Below are 16,069 nucleotides of genomic sequence, written 5' to 3' on the forward strand. Positions count from 1 at the left end.
GGGGAAGATTTCAAAGAGCTGCTACTGCAGGATCCATGTGACGAATATGGGTGAGCCCTTGGGAGAGAAGTCAGGAGTCATTTCGTAGAAAAATAGGTGCTGGAGCTCATTAGCGCAACTCATTTGCATATGCCACACACATGACCTGACATAACTGGAAGGTGTCCTAAATTAGACTGGCTCATCATCTACCTTAAAATGCTTCTTGAATTATAATTCTCATAGTAAAATCTTACTCCCTTCACACTTTTTAAATTGCTTTCTCCTGTGTGGCCCCAGTGGCATGAGGAAGATTTCCATCTGTCTGCTTGATACGTTTGGGTTATTTCCCCATTTTTGGGGGGGGGGGGGTGGGAAATATTAGGAAGTTTGTCAGATCTTAAGAGTTCAGCCAAATTCTCCCAGGTCAACTACCCATTGTAGGTGTTGGACGTAGATTCAGATTTGCATTAGAGCATGGACGGAGTGCCAAATAGAATTGCACTAATCTTGATTATAGAACTCAATTGCACTAACCTTAGAACTCATTTGCACTGCCTTAACCAAGTATTATATATATGTTCAAAGTATTATATTTGCAGTATTATATTTGAACTTGCCTTAAAGTATTATAGTGCCGTTTCTATGATTTTGGTTCCAAAGTCCTAACAAAGAACAATGGGCTGCTATTAGAATCTTTGCTAAGCATATGAGAGGAAGTCTCTTCTTTAGCAGACTTGTTATCTAAAACATCTTTCGGTGGAAAGTAAGCTATCTTTTCTACCTCCGGAAGTCTCTGGGAGCCTATCTCTAGAAGAAGGTCAAATCCCCCTGCTACAGCAGAAGCTCTGCCCTTAATCATCCTGGAATTGGGCCAGGAGGCCTACACTGGAGTCGAACAGGGAAAGGGGAGAAACCGCAGATATGAAGTATGGTGAAATCGGGCATGGGATTCAGATTAGCGACCCCCGGGGTGATATCTATCCATCTCTCGCTTCTAAGTTGGGATATGGGACTTATTTGACCAATGAATGTAATAAGAATGTCAAAGGTGAGGACCGGTGGAGCCAATCTGTAAGTTGGCCTTTGTTTACAGAAAGGTATAAGATGTCGTGACTATGGGGAAGAATTTCGAAGGAGAACGGAGGAGCGGGTGAAGGGTTTGTTTCTCCTTCCCACATTCAATGTGGAAAAAAAACCAACGAAAGAAATCTGCACATCAGCTCTTCTGCGCCTCTGTCGTTTGGAAAGTCCCTTGATTGGAAAGAAGGGGGCTTTGTCCATTTGTAACATAGGTGACACAGGTGGCAGTGGCACTCTGGTTTCGGTATCTTGGGAGGGATGGCGCTAGAAAACTGTGTTGCATCTAGGACAGGCACTCTGTGGCATCTGAACCAGCTTCCGTTTTGCAATTCCACCCATCGATTGCAGCTGCAGTCCTCTGAGGGCCTTGCCTGTGAAGTGGATGGGCGTTTTGAACAAAGGGCCGCCATTTTGCTTCTCTTAAGCTGTATTGAGCCCAGACCACACCATAGTGATGATGAAAGAACCACAGCTACAAATGAGACTAACCCCCAACCCCCATATGAACCCCAGAGAGCGCTGAGGTCAGCTGGAAAGAACCAGCTGAATATCCCCGGGCCAAGAGAGGCCAGATTGAAGACCACCCGGGATCAGGCCTTCTCCATTGCAGCCCCACTGCTGTGGAATCAACTCCCAGAGGAAGTACGGGCCCTGCGATGTTTAGACCAATTCCGCAGGGCCTGTAAGACCTGCCTCTTTAAAATAGCCTTCACCTAATGCCGAATGTCTCGCTGGACATATTTTAGTCACTGAATTTTACTAAAGACTTAAGTTATAGCACCACAATGTTAATTTTAATGTAAGTTGCTAATGTTTTAACGCCGATTTTATAATTGTAATTGTATTTACTATGTATTATAATTGTAATTGTATTTACTATGTATGGTTTTATTGTATATTATATTCATGTTGTGAGCCGCCCTGAGCCTGCCCTGGCGGGGATGGCGGGATACAAATAAAAAGTATTATTATTATTATTATTATTATTATTATTATTATTATTATTATTATTATTATTATCTGGCCACCAATGTTGTCTCTAAGCTGTGGAGTCTTATGAGCAAAAATTCTACTTTGTGAGCTTCTGGCCATTAAAGTTGTGAGCTGCTGCATCAATGAGTGTGCTCTGGGGGTCCTCCTTCCTGAGCTAAGACAAAAATGTCTGAGCTGGAGGCTAAAAATCTGTGCGCTAGCTCACGCTCACTCACCTTAGAGGGAGCACTGCTGACCACCGAACTGTACCTTCACATCATGACCAAAACCAAAAAAAATCTATCTCCCCTTCGTTTCCTCAGGTTTTTTTTGCCACTTCCATTGCATTTCATTGTGCTGTTTATCTGCCTTTTCCTTGGCGTTGCATCTTCAATCTCTGGCCTTCTGTAGGCCACCAGGTGGGCCAGGAACCCAGTCTCCCACTACCTGTGAGGACTCGGCGGCTAATGCGGTTGCATTTGGAGCTTTCTTACCCAATTTCCATCTTTGATGACAGAAGAAGACTCTGATTCATCTGGTGTGTCAGCGATCACTGATGGGGCTTGCTTGACATGCACAGATTGCTCAAGACTCGAGACTCTTTGGGGCAGCCCTCCCTTGGGGGCCTGTGACTGGGCTGCTACTCAATGGGGTGCTTTCCTGCAGATAGGAAATAGGGAAACTTTTTTGTCTAGCCTTGGAAGAAGACTGCAAATTTATGCCCTGCCCTTCTCTCTGAATCAGGGACTCAGAGCGGCTCACAATCTCCTATATCTTCTCCACCCACAACAGACACCCTGTGAGGTGGGTGGGGCTGAGGGCTCTGACAGCAGCTGCCCTTTCAAGGACAACCTCTGCCAGAGCTATGGCTGACCCAAGGCCATTCCAGCAGCTGCAAGTGGAGGAGTGGGGAATCAAACCCTGGTTCTCCCAGATAAGAGTCCGCACACTTAACCGCTACACCAGAAAGAAAGAAAGAAAGAAAGAAAGAAAGAAAGAAAGAAAGAAAGAAAGAAAGAAAGAAAGAAAGAAAGAAAGAAAGAAAGAAAGAAAGAAAGAAAGAAAGAAAGAATTGCAGATTTATACCCTACCCTTCTCTCTGAATCAGAGACTCAGAGTGGCTTACAATCTCCTATATCTTCTCCCCCCACAACAGACACCCTGTGAGGTGGGTGGGGCTGAGAGGGCTCTCACAGAAGCTGCCCTTTCAAGGCTAACCCAAGGCCATCCCAGCAGGTGCAAGTGGAGGAGTGGGCAATCAAACCCGTTTCTCCAAATAAGAGTCTGCACACTTCACCACTACACCAAACTGGCTCTCCTGCCGAAAACCTCCCCACCCCCCACCCCCGCGCCACTTTGCAGAGGTCATTTCATAGAAAAGGAGGTGCCAGAGCTCATTAGCAAAACTTGTTTGTGCAACTCATTTGCATATGCCACACACCCATGACATCACCGGAATGTGTACTAAATCAAATCAGCTCAGCGTCTCCCTTAAAATGCTTCTTGAATTATACATTGCCATCATTGTCCCATCATGCTTTTTCAATTACTTTCTCCTATGTGGTCACAGCGGGTGTGAGGAAGATTCCCATCTGTCTGCTTTCTGTGTTTTGCTTATTTTCCCTCTTTTGTGTGGGCAAAAATATTACAAAGTTTGTCAAATCTTAGAGTTCAGCAAAATTCTCACAGGGGGGGTTGAACAGTGGAGCCCAGAAGCAAGTATTGGGGGAGGGGGAGTTAAGAAAGAAAGAGCACAATAAAATGTAGGGGTTGCAGGGCTCCGCTCCTCTGAGTTCTTGCCCAAAATGAGGCCTGCCCTCTGGTCTTGGCATCCCAAGTAATCCGTTCCCCCCTGACATCACAGCCACATCAGCAATGGCCCAGATACAGGGGGTGGAATTCTAGCAGGAGCTCCTTTGCATATTAGGCCACACACCCCTGATGTAGCCAATCCTCCAAGAGCTTACAAAAAAGAACCTTGTAATGGCAGAAAGTGAGGAGGACCTAAAGAACCTTTTTTCAAGGTGAAAGAGGAGAGCACAAAAGTAGGCTTGAAACTCAACATCAAAAAAACTAAGATCTTGGCATCCGGCCCCATCACTCCTTGGCAAATAGAAGGGGAAGACATGGAAGTAGTGACAGACTTCACATTTCTAGGATCCAAGATCACTGCAGATGGTGACTGTAGCCATGAATTAAAAGATGTTTGCTCTTTGGGAGGACAGCTATGGCGAACCTGGGCAGTATAATAAAAAGTAGAGGTATCACCTTACCAACAAAAGTCCGTATAGTCAAAGCAATGGTATTCCCAGTAGTAATGTATGGCTGTGAGAGCTGGACCATAAGGAAGGCCGAGCGCAGAAGAATAGATGCTTTTGAGCTGTGGTGCTGCAGAAGAATCTTGATTGTCCCTTGGACTTCAAGAAGATCAAATCAGTCAGTCTTAAGGGAAATGAACCCTGACTGTTCCCTGGAAGGTCAGATGCTGAAGCTGAAGCTCAGATACTTTGGCCACCAAATGAGAAGGGAGCACTCCCTGGAGAAGACTCTTGGGAGTCCCTTGGACCGCAAGAAGATCAAATCAGTCAGTCCTAAGGGAAATCAACCCAGACTGTTCCCTGGAAGGTCAGATGCTGAAGCTGAAGCTCAAATACTTTGGCCACCAAATGAGAAGGGAGCACTCACTAGAAAAGACCCTGATGCTGGAAAGACAGAAGGCAAAAGAAGAAGGGGACGGCAAAAGAGGGTATGGCTGGACAGCAATGCTGATTTAACAAACACGAATTTGAGCAGACTGCGGAGGATGGTGGAAGACAGGAGGGCCTGGCGTGACTTTGTCCATGGGGTCGCAAAGAGTCAGACTCGACTGTCCAACTGAACAACAACAAAAAACAAAGCTCTTGGAGGATTGGCTACATCAGGGTGGTGTGGTCTAATATGCAAAGGAGCTCCTGCTAGAATTCCACCGCTGCCCTGATATAATATCAGCTTTAACACCCAGTATGACACCAGAGCTAGATCACGTCCGTTCCTTTCCCAATATAAGTTTCCAATGAGGTGTTGGCCTGTAACTCATCAGAGGGAAATCTCTTCCCATTTTCCCTGAGCAATTAGTTGGCCATTAGGAGAAATGCTTCATGCCAATAGATATGCAAGGGCATTTCCCCACTTATCCATTTCAACACCTGGAATGTCCTTGATTGCTTCCAAGGGCTCACATCCGCTTGAACTGGGCAATTATTGAGGGTCCAAGCCTTACCAAATCTATCTGCCAAAGGTACTAGCCCACAAATTTTGCTCATCTGCCCTGCCCACACATCAATATTGACATTAATAATTTAGGGCATCATACTTAAAGAAGAAGGAAGGGAAACTTTTCTAAAGCACTGTCACCCGGAGGCAATTCTACTCCCTAGGGAAAAACCAGGTGAGTCTGGTTGAGAGAGCCAGTTTGGTGGAGTGGTTAAGTGTGCAGACTAATACCTGGGAGAACCGGGTTTGATTCCCCACTCATCCACTTGCAGCTGCTGGAATGGCCTTGGGTCAACCATATTGGCCACTGTGTGACAGTGTATGTATACATTATACATTGTTGGGGGGGGGGAATCTAGTGCCGGCGCGGGCAAAAGCGTTCATGTGTGTGTGTGTTTTAAAAAGGCAATGCCTCCCTCAGCTGTGCCACCAGCATTTCTGGACCTGCACAAAATCGCCATGTATAAAATGGGAAGTTGGAGTCCTGCATTCTCCTCCCTGGCTACATTCCGCTCGGTTAGAAACTAGACGCGAGCTCGCTCTTCACACGCGCCACAGAAGGGGAAGGAGAGAATGGGGCGGTGGGGGGGAGCTCTGGCAGCAGGAGTCGGTCAGGTCCCCGTTGCAGCTGCAAGCGCCAGCCGGGGAGGGGGAAGAGCGCGGAGGAAATCCCAGCTTCGCCACCCCGGGAGGGAGCGAGGCTGGGAAAGGAAGAAGCTGCCACACACACACACACACACACACAAACCCCTCGATTTCTCTCTCTTCGTTATTGCGATATTTCGCAACTCCGGAATTTGGGGGGGGGGGGAATATAGTGTTGGGATTCTCCACTGTGAATGCTTCTGTTAATACATAAAGGGCTGTGGAGGATACTACAGCTGCAGCCAATCCATAAGCAGAAGCGGCACACGTGATGCGGTTTCTCCATGAAAAGAAGGGGGAAGAACAGCTGTGACTGTTACGTTGTTACCTTGTTACGTTCTTACGTAGTTACGCAACCAGACTTGCGCTTAAAAAAAAAAATGATCGACAGGGCATCGAACTCAAGTCGATGCCAGTGCGAAAACGATTTGAGCCGGGGCTTCATGGAAAGCGACTCCACTAAAGAGGCAATGTGCGAAAACGAGGAAAATGATCCGGACATAATTGCGCCGAGGAATAAGGGGAGCAAACGCTAAGTGCGAAAACAACCAGAGTGTTTGCCTGGATGGGCCACTGGCCTGATCCAACATGGCTTCTCTTATGTTCTTATAGCTCTCGTAGTTGTCCTTGAAAGGACAGCTGCTGTGAGAGCCCTCTCAGCCCCCACCCGCCTCACAGGGTGTCTGTTGTGGGGGGAGAAGATATAGGAGATTGTAAGCCGCTCTGAGTCTCTGATTCAGAGAGAAGGGCAGGGTATAAATCTGCAGTCTTCTTCAGGTGACTAGCTAGTTCTAAGCATGTTTTATAGCAAATTCCTACATTGTGTAAGTGTAATTGAAAGAGTTTTGACCTGAAAATAGCCCAAGCTAACTCGATTTTGTCAGATGTCAAAAACTACGCAATGTCAGCCCTGATTAGTATTTGGATGGGAGAATTCCAAGGAAGACCACAGTTGCTACGCAGGGGCAGGCAATGGCCAGCCGCCTCTGAATGTCTCATGCCTTGAAAACCTTGTGGAGTTTCCATAGATTAGCTGGGACTTGAAAGCAAAAATAACTTGTACGTTATAGACATATACAACCTTTTAAAATACATTTTTGTTTCAATGTAAATAGTTTATACCTTTTATATAGTTTCATGCTAAGATGCATTTAATGATAATACATTATTATTAAAGTCCTCTGCATTTTCAGTGTTATAGAATTTAGTTTCATATCCAAACATACTGGTAATCCAGTGGCCCCACTTTTTTAAAAAAATTATTTATAACATAAGAACATAAGAGAAGCCATGTTGGATCAGGCCAATGGCCCATCCAGTCCAACACTCTGTGTCACACAGTGCCCTGAGGACTGGAAGGTGGCAAATGTCACCTCCATCTTTAAAAAGGGTTCCAGAGGAGATCCAGGAAATTACAGGCCAGTCAGTCTGACTTCAATACCGGGAAAGTTGGTAGAAACCATTATCAAGGACAGAATGAGTAGGCACATTGATGAACACGGGTTATTGAGGAAGACTCAGCATGGGTTCTGTAAGGGAAAATCTTGCCTCACTAACCTGTTACATTTCTTTGAGGGGGTGAACAAACATGTGGACAAAGGAGACCCGATAGATGTTGTTTACCTTGACTTCCAGAAAGCTTTTGATAAAGTGCCTCATCAAAGGCTCCTTAGAAAGCTTGAGAGTCATGGAGTAAAAGGACACGTCCTCTTGTGGATCAAATCTGGCTAAGTAATAGGAAGCAGAGAGTGAGTATAAATGGGCAGTCTTCGCAGTGGAGGACAGTAAGCAGTGGGGTGCCACAGGGCTCGGTACTGGGTCCCATGCTCTTTAACTTGTTCATAAATGATTTCGATTTGGGAGTGAGCAGTGAAGTGGCCAAGTTTGCAGATGATACTAAATTGTTCAGGGTAGTAAGAACCAGAGAGGATTGTGAGGAACTCCAAAGGGATCTGTTGAGGCTGGGTGAGTGGGCGTCAACGTGGCAGATGCGGTTCAATGTGGCCAAGTGCAAAATAATGCACATTGGGGCCAAGAATCCCAGCTACAAATAAAAGTTGATGGGGTGTGAACTGGCAGAGACTGACCAAGAGAGAGATCTTGGGGTCATGGTAGATAACTCACTGAAAATGTCAAGTCAGTGTGCATTTGCAATAAAAAAGGCCAACGCCATGCTGGGAATTATTAGGAAGGGAACTGAAAACAAATCAGCCGGTATCATAATGCCCCTGTATAAATCGATGGTGCGGTCTCATTTGGAGTACTGTGTGCAGTTCTGGTCGCCGCACCTCAGAAAGGATATTATAGCATTGGAGAAAGTCCAGAAAAGGTCAACTAGAATGATTAAAGGGCTATGAAGAAAGGTTGAAACGCTTGGGACTCTTTAGCTTGGAGAAACGTCGACTGCAGGGTGACATGATAGAGGTTTACAAGATAATGCATGGGATGGAGAAAGTAGAGAAAGAAGTACTTTTTCTCCCTTTCTCACAATACAAGAACTCGTGGGCATTCGATGAAATTGCTGAGCAGTTGGGTTAAAACGGATAAAAGGAAGTACTTCTTCACCCAAAGGGTGATTAACATGTGGAATATATATATATATATTGGACTGGTTTCTATATACTTCTTAGTAAATTGGTCACTAGCTTGCATTTTTTGTTGTGTAATCCCCAGGTGGTTGCAGAGGATCCCCCTGTTTAGATGCCCTCCCCCACTTCAGGATCATCGGAAAGCCTGGGGCGGGGAGGCTCCACCCCCAAAGTCCCCAGGTATCTCTTGAATAGGATCTGGCAACCCTATACAGGTTTCATCAACCTTTATTTACAGCCTCAAATGAACTCAAAGACTTTCAAGTGCTACTGAAAATGCTTTTGGGGGCGAAGAGGGGGGACTAGCTGTGAATTTGCTTGGGGGTGGGGTGGGGAATCCCTCTAGCCTGGGGGGGGCGGGATTATGTGGAATACAAAAACCAGGTATTTTGCTCCAGGGGAACTACTCAAAGAATTCCTCTTAAATTGGCAGGCAGTAGTTATCTTTAAGCTCCCTTTAACTACCCCTCCACTCAGGCATAATAAACCTGCATTTGTTCCCAAGGGGGAAGAAAAATCTCTTCCAGAAATGATCCCTTGAAAGGAGACCACCAAAGAAGCAGCCTGCCGGATTCCTCTGGCGATCTAGCAGGACAAACACCTGGCCCAGCAGTTCCCTGGCACATCTTGGCCAATCTAAGCTCTGTTTCTACCCACCAGGACTAGCACTGGCTCTCCAGGATGCCAGAGAGCCTACATTTGCTGCTGAGTATTGAACCTGTGATTTTTCTGCATGCCAAACAATGCTATGGCATTCAGCCCCAGCTCTCCCCATCTAATGTTGCCAGCTCCAAGCTGGGAAATTCCTGGAGATTCAGGGCGTGCACTCTGTGGAAGGGACAAGATGGGAAGGGGAAAGAATTCAGAGAGGAATTATGCCATAGAGTGTACCCCCAAAAGCAGCCATTTTCTTCAAGGGAACAGATTTCTGTAGTCTTTTTTGTTATTGTCCAGTTGCACAGTTGATTCCGATTCTTTGCGACCCCCTGAACCAAGTCACGCCAGGCCCTCCTGTCTTCCACCATCCTCCAAAGTCTGCTCAAATTCGTGTTTTGTGACATCAGGAACGCTGTCCGGCCATCTCATCTTTTGCCGTCCCCTTCTTCTTTGGCCTTCTGTCTTTCCCAGCATCAGGGTCTTCTCCAGGGAGTGCTCCCTTCTCATTGGGTGGCCAAAGTCTTTGAGCTTCAGCTTCTGACCTTCCAGGGAACAGTCTGGGTTGATTTCCCTTAGGACTGACTGATTGGATCTTCTTGCAGTCCAAGGGACTCTCCAGTCTTCTCCAGTGACTGCTCCCTTCTCCTTTGGTGGCCCAAGTATCTGAGCTTCAGCTTCAGCATCTGACCTTCCAGGGAACAGTCAGGGTTGACTTCCCTTAGGACTGACTGATTTGATCTTCTTGCAGTCCAAGGGACTTTCAAGATTCTTCTCCAGCACCACATCTCAAAAGCCAAGAACCCACATACTGAGCTGTAGCCGATGTGAAATTGCTGCTAGAGACGCTCTGCGTCCCTCTTTTTTGAAAATTGTGTAAAAAAAAAATCTATATAATTGAATCAATATTGGTCCCAGGTCTGATGAAGACTGGAAAGAAACAAGTACTTAATCGATTGGCTTGTCAGCGCACTACTTTGGGACTTGAATGTACATGTTTTGGACATTTGGACTGGTTTCTATATACTTCTCAGTAAACTGGTCACTAGCTTGCATTTTTTGCTGTCTTACCTGAGGCTGGCAACCTTTGTCCCATCTGCATTCACTTGGGGCCAAAAGCTGCATTCCCTCCCTACCCCGCAACCCTTTCAGTGTCTGCTTGGCAATAAAATAACCTCATCTCTGATCATAATCGAAAGGATGAGATCACAAGAGAGAATAAGTCTGGATTAATTCATTAATGTTGAACAAAAGAGCTTGGATCTCTCACACATGGCAGTTCTCCTCTTCCTCAGGTAGTATCAGAAGTGCAAAAGCCTCCGTTCCGCTGGTCTAGCAGGTTTGGTTGTCTGAACTCTTTCCACATTCTCCTCGGCCATGTGCCAGTTGGAAAAGGAAGCGTCACGCCACCTGTCTTTCGTCATCTTAAAACCGATAACATCAGGAGCTTCGACTCACCTGTGAAACTGGTCGCTCTCCTTTGGGAACAAAGAAGCAAGAAGAGCCTTGGGCATAAGCTACTTTTTAAAAAAAAAATAACATAACATAAATAAACACTGCGTTGTGGTGACATTGTGACTGCTCTTCTTGCACTGAGTGTGTATCTGTGTCCTCCCAGACTTCTGGTTGTTGCTGCTCTTCCTTTCCTAAACCGAAAGAGGGGGCATGCCACACTGCCACACTCAAACAGTTTTCTTTCCTAGTGTGTAAGAATGGCCACAGTGCCAGTGCTGTGGGGCTTGGTGGGGTATATAATGTCAAAGAAGCCACCTTCCAGTTTGGTGTAGCAGGAAAGCCAGCTTGGTGTAGTGGTTAAGTGCGTGGACTCTTATCTGGGAGAGCCAGGTTTGATTCCCCACTCCTCCTCCGCATCCAACGTCTGGAGTGACCTTGGGTCAGTCATAACTATCTCCAAGCTGTTTTGCTCAAAAGCAGTTCTCTCAGAACTCTCTCAGCCCCACTGACCTCCCAGGGTGTCTGTTGTGGGGAGGGGAAGGGAAAGGAGATAGCAAACTGCTCTGAGGCTCCAAGTGAAGGGTGAAGCATAAATCCAATCTCCTCCCCCTCTCCTCTTCATCTTCTCTCTTCTTCTCTCTTCTTCTTCTCTCTTCTTCTCCCTTCTTCTCTCTTCTTCTCTCTTCTTCTTCTCTCTTCTTCTCTCTTCTTCTCCCTTCTTCATCTTCTCTCTTCTTCTTCTCTCTTCTCTCTTCTTCTCCCTTCTTCATCTTCTCTCTTCTTCTTCTCTCTTCTCTCTTCTTCTCCCTTCTCCATCTTCTCTCTTCTCTCTTCTTCTTCTCTCTTCTTCTTCTCCTCCCTGAAGCAGCCCTTTTCTACAGGAGAAGTGGGATAAATGTTTTAAATAAATAATAAATAAATAACTATGTAGTCCGGAGATCAGTTGTAATTCCAGGAGAATTCCAGCCCGCCTCCCCGGAGGTTGGCAACCCTCACAGATGCAAGATCTGAATCCCTGATTCCCCTTCCTACAGCTCACACCCTTTCCCATTCTGCTGTGCCAGCTCTCTCTCATATGATTTCCTGGGAGGCAAGCCAAGATTCCCAAGGCCTTTCAAATGCCTTGCGAGGAACACCACAAGGACGTCAGAGGAGGAGCCAGCTCCCCCAGAGGCCATGGAAGTCTCTTCTTTCCAGTGTGCAGGGCCTGGGCATACAGGGTGCATTCACAGCCTCTTCCAGTTTACCCAGGAAGTCTCCTGGCTTCTGAGGCCTCTCCCTGGCAAACCACAAACCCTGTTTTGACCTTGAGGAAGGCAAAGTCTTAATTAAAACATATTATCTTATTTAAAATATTATTAAAATATTATTTGCACAAGGGTGGACAGCTCTGGGTTGGGAAATATTTGAAGATTTTGGAGGGGGGTGGAGCTGGGGAGGGCAGCATTTGGGAAGCCTGGGAAGTAGGGTTGCCAGGTCTGATTCAAGAAATATCTGGGGACTTTGGGGGTGGAGCCAGGAGACTTTGGGGGTGGAGCCAGAAGCCAGTTTGTGACAAGCACGCTTGAATTCCAAAGGGAGTTCTGGTCATCACTTTTAAAGGGACCGCACACCTTTTAAATGCCTTCCCTCCGCTGGAAATAATAAAGGATAGTTGCAACTCATTTGGGGGCTCATAGAGTTGGACCCCCAATCGTTTTGAAACGTGGAGGGTGTTTTGAGGAGCGGCACCAGATGCTAGGCTGCAAATTTCATTCATTCATCAACTTTATTGCATTAGCAATAAGAGCCATAGCAAGTAAACTGAAAAGTAAAAGAGCATCGTGCAATAATCAAACCAGCAAAACGATTAAAAATTGGGTAATTCCAAAAATGTAGAATGCAAGTATAAACGTCATTACATCAGTAAAATGTATATATCAATGGTGACATTGTAATGGAATCAGAACCAACTTTAAAAAAAAAAACAATTTAAAAATGAACCAGAAGCAGGTTAAATGTCGCATTCACCGTTTTACTTCTTTTTCTCCACTTTTCCTATAACAGCAGCGGCAAATGTAGCCGCTTGGATACTGGTATATTTTACCCTGTCTGGCAGTAGAAAGACCAATTTCTCTCGGTCTGTTTTTTCAGAGAGGTGAGACATAATGGGGCGTAAAAAAACTACTTCGTTCAGCTTCATGTTTTATGCAATAAAATATAGCATGAGGTAGGTCTTCAATGGACTCTTGATCACAAGGACATACTCTTTTCCCATACGGCAACCCTTTGTAATGCCCTTTGGTGCCGCTGCCTCAAATAACAGCCCTCCACCAGAGCCTCAGATACCCACTGATCAATTCTCCATTATACCCTATGGGTATCGGTCTCCATAGGAAATAATGGAGTGCCCAGCAGATATTTCCTTTCCTCCCCCTTTCTGATGATCCAAACCGGGGGGGGGGGGTCCCTGCCTCCACTTGGGGATTGAATACAAACCGAGAGAGGTCACTATAATGGATAACACAACAAAAAATGCAAACCAGTGACTAATTTACTAAGAAATATATAGAAACCAGTCCAAATGTCCTAAATGTGTACATTCAAGTCCCAAAGTAGTGCAGTGACAAGCCAGTCAATTAAGTACTTGTTTCTTTTCAGTCTTCATCAGACCTGGGACCAATATTGATTCAATAATATAGATTCTTTTCTTTTTTTTTCTGATAATAAACAATTTTTATTAGTAACATATGATAGCAAAACTATATCTACATCTTATAAAGATTTAAAAAAGAGAAATTCTTCTACCCCATATCTTACTTTTCCCCCACCCCTCCCCCCGTTACTTTTCCCCCACCCCTCCCCCCGTTACTATTAAACGTACCTTTAACTATTTAAAAAATTATACTTTTGTTTGTTTGTTTTTTAAAAACTTAATCATTGTCAAAAATTGTCCAATGTCCTTTTATTTCCCACTCTTTTTCTACGTATCTTCTGAACTTCTTCCACTCCAACTTAAAGAGCTCCAAATCATAGTCTCTTAATTTTCTTGTTAATTTGTCCATTTCACTCCATGACATAACTTTTATAATCCAGTCCCATTTCTCTGGTATTTTTTCTTGCTTCCACAACTGTGCATACAATGTCCTAGCAGCTGAGAGCAAGTACCAAATTAAAGTTCTATCTTCTTTTGGAAATTTTTCCATTTGTAATCCCAGCAGAAAAGTCTCTGCAACTTTATTAAATTCATATCCCAAAATCTTAGAAATCTCTTGCTGAATCATTTGCCAAAACATTTTAGCTCTTTCACAAGTCCACCACATATGGTAGAAAGAACCTTCATGCTTTTTACATTTCCAGCACCTTCCAGCACCAATTATATAGATTCTTTAAATAGTTTTTTAAAAAAGGGAACACAGAGCGTCTCCAGCAGCAATTTCACATCAGCTACAGCTCAGTATGAGCGCAAGAATCCTCATACTGAGCTGTAGCCGATGTGGAATTGCTGTTGGAGACGCTCTGATTCCTTTTTTAAAAAAAAATTATGTAAAGAATCTATATAATTGAATCAATGTTGGTCCCAGGTCTGATGAAGACTGGAAAGAAACAAGTATTTAATAGATTGGCTTGTCACCACACTACTTTGGGACTTGAATATACATGTTTTGGAGATTTGGAGTAGTTTCTATATATTTCTTAGTAAATTGGTCACTAGTTTGCATTTTTTGTTGTGTTAGCCACCTGGGGATTGGCAACCCTACTGGGAAGGGACCTCCACAGGGTATAATGCCATAGAGATCCACCCTCTGAAGCAGCCATCTCCTCCAGGGCAACTGATCTTGGTCATCTGGAGATCAACTGCAACAGCGGAGATCTCCAGGTGCCGCCTGAAAGTTGTCAGCCCTACCTAGTAGTGACGTTTCTCTGGATTGACTTCCCTCCTGAGGGTCTCTTGCTGTTAAGTGTCTGAGAAGGCGGGGTGGATTTTCTCTCTAGCACACATCTGTGGAAATGCTCACACGAGGACACGACACACAACGCCACACAGTGTGAAGACAGTCATTTCACGAAGGAAAGTGGCCAACATTGATTTTTGAACAGCTGCTGATGTATTGTAGGGCAGCTGTGCTTCTCCCCCTACCCAATATCTCTTGAGAGCCAGTTTGGTGTAATGTGCAGACTCTTATCTGGGAGAACCGGGTTTGAATCCCCACTCCTCCACTTGTACCTGCTGGAATGGCCTTGGGTCAGCTATAGCTCTGGCAGAGTTGTCCTTGAAAGGGCAGCTGCCGTAGGAGTTCTCTCAGCCCCATGTACCTCACAGGTCTCTTGTGGGGGAGAGAAGGTAAAGGAGATTGTGACCATTCTGGGATTCAGACTATAGGGTAGGATATATATCCAATATCTTCTTCATCTTCTTCTTAACTCAAAGCCCAAACACCCTCTTGGCTTTAGGGTTGCCAATTCTGTGTTGGGAAATACCTGGAGATTTTGGGAGGTGCCAAGGTTTGAGGAAAAGAGGGAACTCAGTGGTGTATGATGCTATAAAATCCACCCTCCAAAGCAGCCATTTTCTCTAGGGGAATTGATCTCTATTGCCTCAAGATCAATAGAAATTCCAGGAGATCTCCAGGCCCCACCTGGAGGTTGGCACCCTTACACAGTGCAGGAGAGAGCATTACAAAGTTAGCAAGGAGAGCAGGCAAAGTTGAGCTTTCAGAAACTGAAGGTAGGTGAAGACTTGACAACTGATCACTGATATGGAGGGCTTTTTTGTGGAAAATGCCCAGCAGGGCCTCATTTGCATATTAGGCCATACCTCCCGATATCACCATTGTTTTACACAGGGTTTCTTGCAGGAAAAGCTCAGCAGGAACTCATTTCCTTATTAGGCCACACCTCCTCACATCACCATTGTTTTACACAGGGCTTTTTTGTGGGAAAAGTCCAGCAGGAACACATTTGCATATTAGGCTACACCTCCTGACATCACCATTGTTTTACACAGGACTTTTTTGTGGAGAAAGCCCAGCAGGAACTCATTTGCATATTAGGCCACACCCCCTGGCATCACCATTGTTTCACTGGGGCTTTTTTGTGGGAAAAGCCCAGTGGGGACTCATTTGCATATTAGGCCATGCCCCCCCCCCGGTGGCAAGCCAGCTGGAACTGCATTCCTGCTCAAAAAAAGCCCTGTTGATATGAGACCAGGGTTGCTATTAGCAGCCAGCAATGTTCATCTGTGGAATAGTTTCAAAGGGCAGCCATTTTGGTCTGCAGAAAAAGAGGCTGGAGTCCAGTCACACCTTAGAGACCAAGGAGAGTTTCGGGGGAGAAGCTGTCGAGATTCAACAACCGCAACAACGTCAACAACAAAGCTCCCCTTTGACTCTCGAAAGCTTCTGCCCCGCAACTCTTGTCGCTCTCTAAGGTGCAACGGGTCTCTCTCCAACTGAACTGTT

Source organism: Heteronotia binoei, chromosome 12, assembly GCF_032191835.1.
Source record: "Heteronotia binoei isolate CCM8104 ecotype False Entrance Well chromosome 12, APGP_CSIRO_Hbin_v1, whole genome shotgun sequence".
Classification (NCBI taxonomy): domain Eukaryota; kingdom Metazoa; phylum Chordata; class Lepidosauria; order Squamata; family Gekkonidae; genus Heteronotia; species Heteronotia binoei.